Source organism: Pteropus medius, unplaced genomic scaffold (assembly GCF_902729225.1).
Source record: "Pteropus medius unplaced genomic scaffold, Ma_sr-lr_union100, whole genome shotgun sequence".
Classification (NCBI taxonomy): Eukaryota; Metazoa; Chordata; class Mammalia; order Chiroptera; family Pteropodidae; genus Pteropus; species Pteropus medius.
Window position 1 is genome coordinate 764,585 of NW_024352789.1, and position 12,814 is coordinate 777,398.

Below are 12,814 nucleotides of genomic sequence, written 5' to 3' on the forward strand. Positions count from 1 at the left end.
GTTTTGGAGGATGAGTGGGGTGAGGGTTTGCTCAGGGGAGACTGACAGGAGGGTCTGGGCAGCGGCAGGACGCGAGAGCGGAAGGCGGTTTGGGGCCATGCTTGGGACTCTGAACGTGACTCTGTAGCCCATAGATACTTAGCTAGGAAACACCATCCGGTTCGGATCGGAGAAAAACCCCGAGGATGACGAATGTGGGTCGACGCGGGAGCACCGAGCTCCAAACGTGGGGGCTGGGCAGGCCTGAGCCGCAGGAGCTCCGGGGGCGGAGAGGAGGGCCTGAGCAGAGGACAGGTCCCACGGAGCTGGATGAGGCCTGAGCCAGGGAGGAGCGCAGGATGGCTTGGGGGCAGAAGTGCCACTCGGAAGAGAAGGAGGGGAGGAGAGGGACAGACCCGGGTGGGAGAAGCGAAGAGAGCAGTGGCGGCCACTGAATGGCATCGGGATGGTCTGGCCTGCAAGGAGCAGAATCCCCGGCCACGAGCAGTTGACACAAAAGGTTTTCTTTGTCCCATGGCAAAGCGCTCTGGAGTGGACAGCAGCTCAACAGGGCAGCTGGCAAAGCCCAGCGCTGGCCGCTCTCCACCCTGCTGTCCTGCAGGGGCCACAGGAGGGGTGCAGGGAGCACAGGTCCCCTTTTATCAGGGGAGGAAATCTTTTCTAGCAGCTTCCCAGCTAACTTCCCCTCAGGCAACAGAACTGGCTCAGTGTCCCTGGCTACACCCACCCGCATTTGTGAAGGAGGAGCAGGGACCTTTTGCCAGAGGCCGGGGCCACCTCCCTGACGTGGCCTTGCCCTGCCGCACAAGGAACTTCAGTCTGTCAGCCTGGAAGCAGGGTGACCCTGCCACAGACATGTCACTCTTGAGGGCCCTGGAACTTGCAGGTGGAGCTGTCCCAGGGGCAGTGGAGATGAGGGTCTGGAGCTCAGGCGGCAGAAGCTCGGAACACTTGTCCCTTTGGGATGTCGGGGGGAACCCGGTGCTTACAGGGGGCGCTCCCTGCAGATGGCACGCCCCAGGCAGGCAGGAGAACTAACTGGTGGCCTGGAACTTGGGATCTCTTCCCTGTAGTTTCGACTGCAGAGCGATCTGTCCTTCCCAGAGTCCGAGCTTCCAAGTGGGAGGGGAGGGCGGTCAAGGGCATTCACCCTGGCGTGGCCATAAGCCTCTTTCTGCCACTGGCGAGACTCTCACGGTAACATGGTGTAAGAGCAGAAGTCTAGGTACTTTTTTATCAGAAGCATTACTTTTATATAACTTTGTTTTTTTTTCCTGATTCCAGATCAGTGACAGACTTAGAGAGGCACAAATAAAGCGGAAAAAATCACCCCGCTAAGTGAGATTTCGGGGGCAAGCACCTTTCTTGGTTCTTTCCCACGGCTCTGCAATCGTTCTGGTAAATTCTTTGAGAGGTTACAGTCTAACGCCCGTGTTACGACCAGCTCAGAATCCCTTATGCTTGTGTAACATTTTACGATCGCCCGGGGTTGTCGGCTGTGTATTTTATCGAGTACTATTTTATCTTTATAGACTCCCACACATCGCGAGGTGGGCAGAGGCAGGAGTTCTGCCCCCCTGCACCACACACGCAGTGGGGAACACCGAGACTCAGGAAGGTGGTGGTCGTTCAGAACCCAGACGGGACCCAGGCCATGTTGCTTCTTCCACACCTCGCCGCCCAGCTGTCGTGGAACAAAAGGGAGGCTTCACGCAAAGCGCTGGCCGCAGCGGATGGAGGGAGCGTGTGCAGAGAAGGGACAAGGAAGGGCCAGAGCCCGTGGGTGGGGGAAGGAGGAGAGGGGACAGGGAGGCGGAAGGGTCCCAGAGGGACCCGAAGGGTTTGTGAGACAGGCTCTGAGAGGAGTCCTCCAAGCCAGAGGCCTGCCCTGGCCTGTCGCTGCAGGCAGGAGGTGTCCAGGTCTGGCTCATTTTCCATTTGACCAAGCATTCACTGAGGTCCCTTTGTCTGTGTATTGGGGACTCTGCTAGGCACCCTAGGGGGTGCCAGATAAGGCCACTCGTGGACAGGGAGAGAGCATGGGAGGCATCTGGCTTTGAGCCCAGAGACTTGAGAAAGTGATTTAACCTATCTGAGGCCCCCCCCTTTTTTTTTTATCTGTAAGACAGGGCATGAGGACTTTCTTTGTAGAATTGTTATAGGGACCCAGCGGAATGACAGCTGAGGGCCTGGTGCTAAGCCTGGGGGCGGGCTGTCAGTGAGGGCTGGCGTGTCTCTTTCCAGGCCCAACCCTCCTGAGCTGGTCACCGTGCAGCTACTGGGGTGAGCAGGGGGGCTTCAGGACACAGGGGAGGCAGGGAGGGGGAGCCCCAGGAGCACAAATGTTTACTCTGCCAGGTGGTAGGTGACTAAGCCAAGGACAGGGAGCCAAGAGCTCTGAGGTTCCCTGGGGGCAGAGAGATAGAGGGGGATACTTTTGAGGGGTCCCCAGGTAGGGCCGGCTAGCAAGGGCAGTCCATGCTTAGGGGGGCAGTGTGGGCCACACCCCCTGACCTGCAGGGGAAAAGGAGATGGGGAGGAAATCTGTCCCTTGGATGTCCCTGCTCCAAGTTCCTCATGCCCCGCCCTCCGCCACGTGGCGCCCTCCATCACCCTCTCCCGCTCTTTCTCACAGCTCAGGCGTCGTCAGTGACCATTGACCATGGACCAAGCACTGTTGGGTGCTGCGGATCCCTAGCTGGTCTTAGGGAGAGTGGGCATATAGAAAGCCTGGGCCCTGGGGTGGGGGGGTGGGAGTGGGGATCACCAAGAAGTAAGAGGTGCAAACCCTGTCTGGAAGGCCAGGAGGTGGGAACACCTGGGGTGGTAGAAGTGGCCCTGTTGATGCTCTGGGACTGGGGGGCGGGCCTTCAGAGTTGGCGCCTCAGGGCACCAACCCCGTGTGGGGCACAGACATCCTGGGGAGGCTCCGACTGGCTGGAAAGGGCCCTTGGGTGACCCAGCACAGCAAGCCATCAGCACACAGGCTGGGGGATGGGGAGAGGCTGGGGTGGAGTTGCAGCAGTGGAGGTTAATAACCCTGAGGGTAATAACGTCAGCGCAGCTTAGGGGACCTGTTCCAGGTTCTTTCGAAGCACTGTGCATACGTTAACATACCTCATCTTCACGGGCCCTGAAAGAGACCCATAGTAGTATTACCCGCATTTCACAGATGAGCAAAACAGCGAGCACAGAGAAGGCAATAACTCCCCTGAGGTCACACAGCTCGGAAGTGGTCAAGCCGAGGTTGACACAATCTCCTCGAGTCCTGATTTACCGTGCACCATCCCCCATCCCATCCGGCTGTTCCAGAGAAGGGTGAGTGCTCGCCTGGGGCCCAGGCCACTGGGGACTCAGAGACACAAGACCATCGCGGAACAATCTACAGGCTGTGGCAGCTGTTTGGATGTGGGGGAAGGTGGGGTTATCTGGTCCGCATCGGGAGCCCGGGTGGGAGGCCTCAGGTAATTCCTCGCCCTCCGGGCCATTCCTGGTGGAGCTCAGCCAGTTGGGGACTGCAGAGGCAGGACTCAGCAGCTGGGGTCTTTAGCATGCGCTTCGCAGTGGACTCTTCTGGTGACCCTGGCTGCTGCGGCCTAGCTGCCCCATGTGCCTGCTCCCTGCCTGCCTGCCAAGGCCATTCCATCTTTCCATCCATCGTGCGGACGATGGGATGTCCTTCCAGTAAGTCCTCTTCTTGACCTGGAGTCGGTTTCTGTGACTGGCGAGACAAAACCTGGGCAGATACAGAGGGAGTCGGTGATGGCGCCTCGATCTGAAGCCTGGGAACCGGAAGGGTCCCGTGAACCTGCGGAGAAAGGCTGGAGGTGGAGGCGCCAAACATTGGTTTGCGATGCAGAAGGATAGTTATCTGGGAAGCACCGGTTCGGGCAGAAACCCAGATAGCCCTCCAGTTGGGAGGTGAAGGCGGAGGGCAGCTGTGAGAAAGGGACAAGTCATCAACAGAAGTGTCGACGTAAGAAACATCCAGATCTGCAGGGAATTTTTATTAGAGTTATGGGGCCGCAGACTGAACTCTGGGCCCTGTGGACTCAGAGACCACACCGGCGGCCTGAACTCGAAACTCCCTAACTCACAACGAGTCTTGGCGGCTGGTCACTAGTCACGTCCTAGGCCCGTAGCTTCCTTGAGGAAGGTCAGCCTTTACCTGAAGTGTCTGCCTACTGTCTTTTTGCATCTAAGATAACAAGACCTTCCAAAGGTCAGAGTCGTCTCCTCCTCCAGACCCCTCAGGGCACAACCTCCCACCAGAGCACAGAGCCCCTCACTGTCCTCTGGTCCCCGAGACCATCTCTCTGTGTAAACATCACCTAACCTGCACCCGCAGGTGTAGGAGAAGTGCGTGTCCCTCCGTTTTGCTTTTCATCCCGCCCCAGAGACACCCCCGCCCCCCGGCTTTCCCTCACCCCCTTAATCCACCACCAGTGGATTTTATGTGACCCTCCCTACGTCTCGTCCCTTGATTCTAACGTATAAAATAAGCTGCAAAACCGCCATTCTCCGGAGAGTTTTCTCGATCCGTTGAGATTTTGCTTCCAGGCAGTTGTCGTCAGTTTGGCTCATAAACTCATAAAATATTCGCTCCAGGTTTGGACGTTTCTTATGTCGACAGAATTTATTTGAGCCAAAACTGACGACATATGCCAGCAAGATCTCAAAGGCTCGTGGAGTTTTGTAGTTTCTTTTATGATTTTGAGATTAAGGAGGGAACTAGAGAGCGGAAGAAAGCGAGGTGGGGATCAGATTACAGGGCGGTTATTTGCTCCCTTGAGCCGCAGGAAAGGGGACATTTCAGAGGTGTGTGAACCTAGAGGCACAGAAACAATGGACAGAGCCCGCTTAAGGCAGAGAAGCTACAGGCCTGGGGCCTGACAGCTCACAGTGACCCACACGGTTAGGAATTTAGGATCAGATCACCCAGGGAGGTGGCTTTCCATAGATAAGCTAACACAGAGAGTCTAATTCCAAAGCATACTTTTAATCTTTGGTCCCGTAATCACAATACCTACTTTCTTGTTACCTGCGCAAACAGTCGTTTGGGATGCGATCCTGTCTAGGCCCTGTCCAAAGGTTATTTTGCCCAGTTTTAACTTTCGGAAGGTTTGCGGACCAAAAAGGCAGTCCCCTGGGATGGCAGCTCCCTTTGAAAGTGGCTCCGTCCGCGTTATTTTTCACGATCACTTGCGGCGCGTGTTTTGAGGGGGGACAGGGCGTTCCATCTGAGCAGGTGCAGTTCAAAGGGCTTTGGAATGCCTGGGGAATGGGTCGAGAAGTTGCACGTGGGGGGTCGGGCCTGGGGACAGCGCTTTGAGTTAGAGGCGTGGAGAGGGGACAGAGAACCATATCTGAGGCCCCGGAAGTCAGAGACTGGAGGGCTGGCTCGCAAACACGGGGCCCCCCAGGAGCCAGGCAGGAATCAGAAAAAAGTGAGAGGGCCAGGTGTGTTCGTCAGAGAGGCGGATCATCGGCTTCGGGCTGGCGCCCCACCACCTCAGTCACCCCAGAAGAAGGAGGACACCTCCGCGCTTCAGCGAGGGTCCGAGGAGGACTCAGTGGCCCGCCGTGGGCCACATGCTCACTCCCAAAGCAGTCCCCGAAGCCTGCAGTTGCTGGGCTGGGACTGGCCGGGCTTAGGGCCTGGGAGGTGGGCTGAGGACGAGGGGTCCCCAAGGAAAACGGGGCTCTGTCCCCAGACAGGAGAAAGAAAGCAGGGTAAGCAAGCAAGCGGATGTCAACCAGGAAGGGTTGGTAGCTTGAGGTTTCAGAATGGAGGGAAGGACTTTTTCTGGATGGTGGAATCTGGGCCCCGTAGACAGAGAGGCCCATCAGAGAGAGGCTGGGGAAACTGAGCACCAGGCCCAGGAGGGGCGCGTGTGAGAAGGCTCGAGGCAGGGGCAGGGCCCATCCTGGTGAGCGGGAGCAGCCGCTCCGAGCGGGGCAGAAAGGCAGAGGCGGGAGGAGGTGACTGGTTCCGCAGGCCTCGCCCCGGCTGAGAGCCCGGGCTTTGCGACAGAACCAGGGGTTCAGATCCCAGCCCTGCCGCTTGCTGGTTGTGACACTGGGCCTCAGTTTCCTCATCTATGAAGTGAGAGTGATAATAATAGTGTCCACCCGAAGGGTCACGGTGAGGATTAAATGAGACAATTTCAGTAAAGTACTAAGGCAGGCTGGTGTGTCTGGCATCTGCAAAGGCCTCGGTATCAGTTATTGTGATGCTAACTATTATGATTTTTACTACAGAGGGCGCACACGGTGATGTAATGAATTCCGATACAGCTGGCTCCAGCTCCTCCCTGCTGCCTGGACCTCCAGCCCCCTGCTAAGTCCCCCTCAGATGTTGCTGCTGGTCCCCGTGGTGCAGCGCACGCGGGCTCGCCGTGGCGTGTCTGTGCTGCGGCGGCTCTGCTGGGTGCAGCATTTTTGTGCTAGTGCGTGGTGGTGGCAGGATTCTTCCTCTTCCCCTTCGGTCACCTCTGCTAGGGGGTCCCGGGAGAGGCAGCTTGTGCTTCCAGATGTCATAGCTTGACACGCTAGCTCGTCAGTTTCCATTCGCAGCTACTTCTGCCCTTGAGGCCCGACAGGCTCCTCGGGGTGGGGCTGAGCACAGGGTCGCACGTTTGTCACCTTCCTGTACCCTCCTGAGATTTCTAGTCCTCTCTGAGAATGAGGACTTTGCCACGGAGCCATCGGGAGCCCCCTGCCTCCAGCAGGGATGGTCCTGAGAGGTGTCCTGTCCTGGCCGCTTGGTGATTTTCAACCCCAGCGTCCATGTGAGCTACAGGCTCTCGGGACACGTGCTGCCGCAGCCCTTCCTGGGACAGCGGCCCAGCCAAATCCATCTGCAGAGAGCTTGGGTGAAGCGAGGGGCCAGCCCTCTCCAGGTGAGGGCAGCCGGGGCGATACGATACGAGGGAGCCGAGGACAGAGCTGCATCCCCCGCACCTGTGGAGCTAGGCACCTGGGAAGGCGAGCTGGGGCGGGCCCTCTCTCCAGTTCTGGGTCACTCAGCCACCAAAGGCCCAGGGTCAGGCCCTGAGGCTCCAAGACCCTCAGCAAAGCCAGGTCTCTGGCTCCCACCCCGCACTCCCTCCAGGCCAGGGCACCCCAAGACCCCCTCTCTGCCTCTCGTAGCTCCCGAGGCTCCCGTTTCAATACAACTTTCTCTTCTTGCTCCTTGGAGCATCTCGAGGCCCCTGCAGACAGGGACAGCGGGCCAGGGCTGGGGCGCTGAGAGGACCCTCGCGCCCCTCATCCCTGCTGTGTGGAGAACGCCTCTCCTTTGCCCACAGATGCCCCGGTTCTGGGACCTGTCGGATTCACGGCCAGGAAGCTGTTTCCTCGAGAGGCTTCCTCTTAGATTCACGGGGAGCCTGAGAAATGGTCCTGTTCCGGGCTGCTCTGAGGAGCAAGAAACATTTCTTCCCCGCACTGGCTACCGGGAGAGAGCCGGTAAAATAAACACAACGGAAAAGCCAGCGAGCACGGAGGACACAGATGGAAAAAAATCGAAATAAACGCAATGCCCCAAACCCGCCCTGGGCCTCACACGGACAAGCCAAGCTCCCCGAGCCGGGCGGGATGTGGGGCAGGCCTGTTTGGGGGCATATTTATACAAGGAGCTCGGTGCCTCCCTCGGGCAAGCAAAGCAAGTTGTAAAATTTGAAGGCACGTTTTAAACTTGTTTAAAATCCTGCAGATGCGTTTCCCGTCTGGCACTGGGGATGGGGGCCGGCCATGTGTGCGCCTGTGTGGCCTGGCGCGCACGTTAACGAGGGGGTTTGGGGGCGGCCGTGCCAAGGCGCAGACAGGAACCGGGCGGCAGGAGAAGGAGCCTGTTGTTGGCCAGGGTGTGTGTCCCGGGGCTGGAATGCACGCGGGACTGGCGCGGGTGGTTTAGTCTGGGATGTTAGCATCTTTTACGAAACCACTACACGTATAAATCTTTGGTTAAGGTCCTGGAGGGGCAATAACACGGGCATGTGGCTTTTACTTCTGAAGCGAGTCGGTGCGGTAACGCTGGACGACGCACGATGCTTAGGATGGAGCACTGTGCCGTTGGCGAGGGACGCGTGATGGTTAGTCCTCCCTTGGCGTCAGCTGTTCCCTCTGCCGGGGAGGCCTCACCAGCTGTCAAAATCCTAGTCATCCGTCCGGGCTGGCTCAGCACCGCCTCCCCACAGTGTGAATTAATCACTCCCTCTTCTGGGCCCTGTGACATTTTGTCTTTTACAATGTTTACTTTGTTCCTTCTCTGCTGAAATTTAGCTGAATATGTGTCCGGTCCCTGCCACGCGTCCGGCGAGGACCAGCGCTGGGTCTTGGCTGTCATCACTCTGCCCGCAGCTCTGCGCTCGCAGTGGGTGCTGGGTAAATGTTTGTCAAATCAAACTTTTCATTGGCCGGTAATGAAGACCCTACGTTGGCACGGGCCTGATTTGGTGAAAGCCATCGCATACCCGGGTACTTTTTTATCTCATAGTTTTTGAACTTTGCCTCATTTAGAGCGTAGACATGGCGGCACTGAATCTAGAACTGATGGAATTCGGATCACGATCTGAAGCAAATGTGGTTTTATTTGACTGTGCTGATATGTACACGATATGTCTGTCTTGCTGGAAATCCTCTCTTTGGGGACAGCATCCGTGGGGACGAGATGATCTGCAGCAAATGTGTCTCTATTAGGAAATCTCCTGGCACCTGGCTGATGGAGGGTGGTGACACTCTGGTAGCTGAGCACGACGCCCTGTGGTGGTTTCTGGGATGGAGACCGTGGAACTCGAAACTGAGCATGGAAGGGACGCTTGATTCGTATGAATAATTCAGAGACATCCAAAAACGCAGCCTGTAGAATGGAAACGTGGAAGGGAGTGGCTATCTCTGAGCCTCGCTCTTAAAAAGAAATTTCTCTCACATACACGTGCGCGCGCGCGCGCACCCACACACACACACGTGCACACACACACACACACACACGCACACATCACGGATCCTTGGCGGGAAGCGAGGAGGCTGTGTCGGCCCAGAGCCTGGGTGGGCTCCCACGGGAGGGCGGCCCTCACGCCCTGTCCTCTGTCTCGCTGCTGCCCCAGGCCACATGTGCGAGCCGGGCCTGCCAGGGCTTAGGCCCCACCCAGCAGAGGTCCTGAGTCTGGGTGTCCTCCTCTGTAAAGCCTCAGGAGGAGTGAAGGGTCCGGGGGTGGTGGGGCTCTCGTAAACCGCCCAGGACGGCGCCTGGCAGAGGGACCCACGCGGCACCAGGCCTGGGAGGTGCCCCCCTCCTCCTCCCAGCTCATCTAGGTCACCCCTTCTTCAGGTTCGGGCTTACCAGAGTGAGCAGATGAGACTAGGGCGTGCCCGGTTGAATTTGAATTTCAGATCAACGGCGAAGACTTTTTTAGTACGAGGCCGTCGTCCTGGGCAGTAATCGGGACACACTTATCCTAAAAAACGTCTCTGCCGTTGATCTGAAATTCAGATGCAACCGGGAGCTCTGCGGTTCACCCGACAGCTCCGTCTGGCTCTGCCCCGGAACTCCCGGGGCCTGCGACTTCGGTGGACACCCAAGACACGGTGGACACCCCAAGACACGGCGCCGCTTTTGCTGATTGCTAATGATAACGACCCATAGTGACCGTCACCTCCCAGTCGCCCACGGGCTGGAATGAGTGTCCTCACGGGAGCCCGAGGGGGGCCAGTGCCCCCTGGTGGTGCGCGGTGGCGTCGCGCTTCAGGTCCGAGTGTGCAGGTCGGGGACCCCGAACCCCACGCTGCTGCTCCTGGAGGGCGGGGCCGAGGCTGGCCGCCCGTGCGGCCTCTGCCCACGGTTCCCGTTACGGAGAGTGAGGGTCCCAAGAGGCAGCACCGCACTCGAACCTGGGGGACCGTGGGGCTGTGACCCGCTTCCCGAGTCCCAAACAACGTTATGACAAAGACACGAGTTTTCAGACAAGAGCGAGTCTCCCAACTTCCAGAAATTTCCAGCGCGCTGTCCGCCCGCGTGTGGGAAACTCCAGCGCGGCCGCTCGCAGCGTCGCGTGGCACGTGGCGGGGACAGACGTCGAGGCGCTTCTGCCGCCCGGGCCTCCGGCTCGGCCGCGCTTCGCAGTTAGACACCCGCGTCGCGGTCAAGCGCGGTCGGTCCCCAGGGCTGGAAGAAATGACCTCGGGGAGCGAGAACGGGCATCGCCGTGACGCCGCCGCAGCTCCGGGCCGGGCCTTGGTCCCCGACGGGCTGGCCGCCGCTTTCCCCGTGTGATATTTCTCCCCTTCTAATCTCCATGTATCCTGGGGAGTGGGCCTTGCCGGAGGGTGGGGCGCGCGCAGGCCCCGGCCTCGCCCGGTAACCCAGGGAGAGGCGTCACCCCATCCCAGAGCGGCACCGAGGGCCTTGAAGCCTGCCCGGGCCCCCAGACCCGTGCATGGCGGGGCCGGGACCTGAACCCAGGTCCGCGTGACTTTGGACCCTCAGCTCTTTCCGTGGTGACGCTGAAATCCTGTCCTTCGAAAGACTTGGGGTAATGTGAGGGGTTCCCCCCACACGTCTGTTTCTGAAAACCACTGTGAATCCTTATGTAATGATGAACACCCCCGAGGACGGGAGGAGAGCCCACGGTACCAGGGGCGTAGCACATTCTGGAAGCTGGACAGCAGGCAGGGGAGGAGACTGATGCTTTGAGAGAGGGCAGGGCGCTGAGGGCGGGGCGCTGAGGTCGGGGCGCGCAGACGCGAGTCCTGCCGGAAGCGAGTCTGTCGACTCCCAGGACCCAGGGAGGGCGCAGGACTTGGGAAGAGGGCGGCAGCGCTCAGGGCGGGATGTGGCCTCACGGGAGAAACGCGGACGGGGTCGAGGCAGGGGACCCAGGCCGTTAGGCCCCAGGTCCTTCCTGCACCCCAGAAGCTAAGCAGCTACACGCCTGCCACTGTACCCCGCAGGGCACCTTGGCCACCCCTGCCTCTTGGGGCAGCTGTTTGCTCCGCCCCCCTTGCGCCTCTGGGTTTGAATACTGCCGTCATCTCCTAGGAAATGTCCCTACTGCCTGCCCCCACTGCCCCGAGCGCACCGATGCCCCAGGGGACCCCGGCAGGCTCCCTGCTGCGAACGCGCCCACGTGCCGCGTCCGATCCACGGTCTGAGGTCACCCATGCTCACCCTGTGGGCACACTCCGGACCCACGGCTCCCTGGACGCCCCCCACCCCCGTGTCTCATCCGCGCCTCCCACACTGATCGCAGCCAGAACGCACGCAGAGTTCCCGCCCGTCCATTCCTCCACGTGTCCCCACCCCAGAACAGGTGCCCCCCGACAGCGCCCAACAAAACGAAACAACACGGGAGCCGTGGGCACCGTCCAGTCTCCGGCTTCTGGTCCTCGTTCGGACGCCCATGGAGGTTCGTCCCCCGGGCTGGGTCACCCTCGCCCCTCACCTGGGCAGCAGCCTCCCCCCCAGGTCTTCCTGCTTCCACTCTCACCCCTACAATCCGATCTTTTACACAACAGCCCAGAGATCCTTGTGAATGTCAGTGTTATCCTGGGCGTCCCTGGCCAAACCCTGCAGAGGCTCCGAGCCACACTCACAATGACATTCAGGTGCTGGCTGGGATCTCCCAGGCCTTCCACCGCCTGGCCCTGGCTCCTTCCCCCGCCTTACCTCAAACTGTTTTCCCATTGTCACCTCTCTCCGCCATGCTGGCCTTCGGGATGCTTCCTGACCTCCCCGGCCCAGCTCCAGCCTCGGGGAGTTTGCCCTTCGAACCTCAGACCAAAGCAGTTCCCCAGGATGCACGCTTGACACATTCAAATGTCACGTCCACCAAGAGGTCGCTTCTGATGACCGCGGCACACCTGAGGCTGCATGAGCAAGCTCACACTCCTGCTCCCGTGCCTCTTCACCTGCGTATTTTGCTTTATTTTTTTTCATGGCACTTGTCACTACCAGACATTTATATATTATATCTGTATATTTGTCAGTATGCAAGCCGAGTCGTGAGACCCCCCCTCCCGATTCTCCTGCCCGCTTCCCGAAAGCCAGGGCTACACTCTCAGGAACGAGGTTAGAGGTTTTTTTCTGGTAATAAGTCCCAGAGCAAAAGCCAACCTTTAGAAAAGACGAGAAAGCCACCAGATGGCCTTCTACTTCTCGCTCATGTCCCTCACTCCTTCCTTCTTTCCCTCCCTCCCGTCCTTCCACCCATAATTTATTAAGCACCTACTACGTGCCCGATAATATTCTCGATGCTTGGACTCGATCTATATACAAAACTGACATAGATCTCTGCCTTGAAGAGGTAGTGTCCCAGGGGGGTACCATCGCGAACCCTACTTGTCCACGCGGTGTCTCCTGTGGAAGGGTCAGCAGGCGTTGGAGGGAGCACACACAGAAAAAGAAGTCACCAGAAAATAGGAATAATGCAGGGAGTAGAAGAAATTGTTAAAAAAGCAGTAACGGAGACGAGAAACTCTAAGAATGGAAATTGTGGAATGAGAGCTATAAACGTTTGCGTTCCCACGAAAGATCAGGCGTCAGCCGAGTCTCAGATTTCCCAGTAGCAACACTAGAAGCCAGGGGACCGGAAGGCACTGAACTAAGGGACCCCAAAATCCTGAGGGAAGATGCCTCCAGCCTAAAGTTCTACCCCCGGCTGAACTAGCGACAAAGACCGTGATTGAGATGAAGAACGCTTCCGTCATTCAGTGACACGGGACACTGCCCCCCCCTGGGACGCAGGAAACGGGGCTCTCAAACGGCGGGGGCGAGGGGGCGGCGGGGGGTTCCCAGACTGTCCATGGAAGGAAG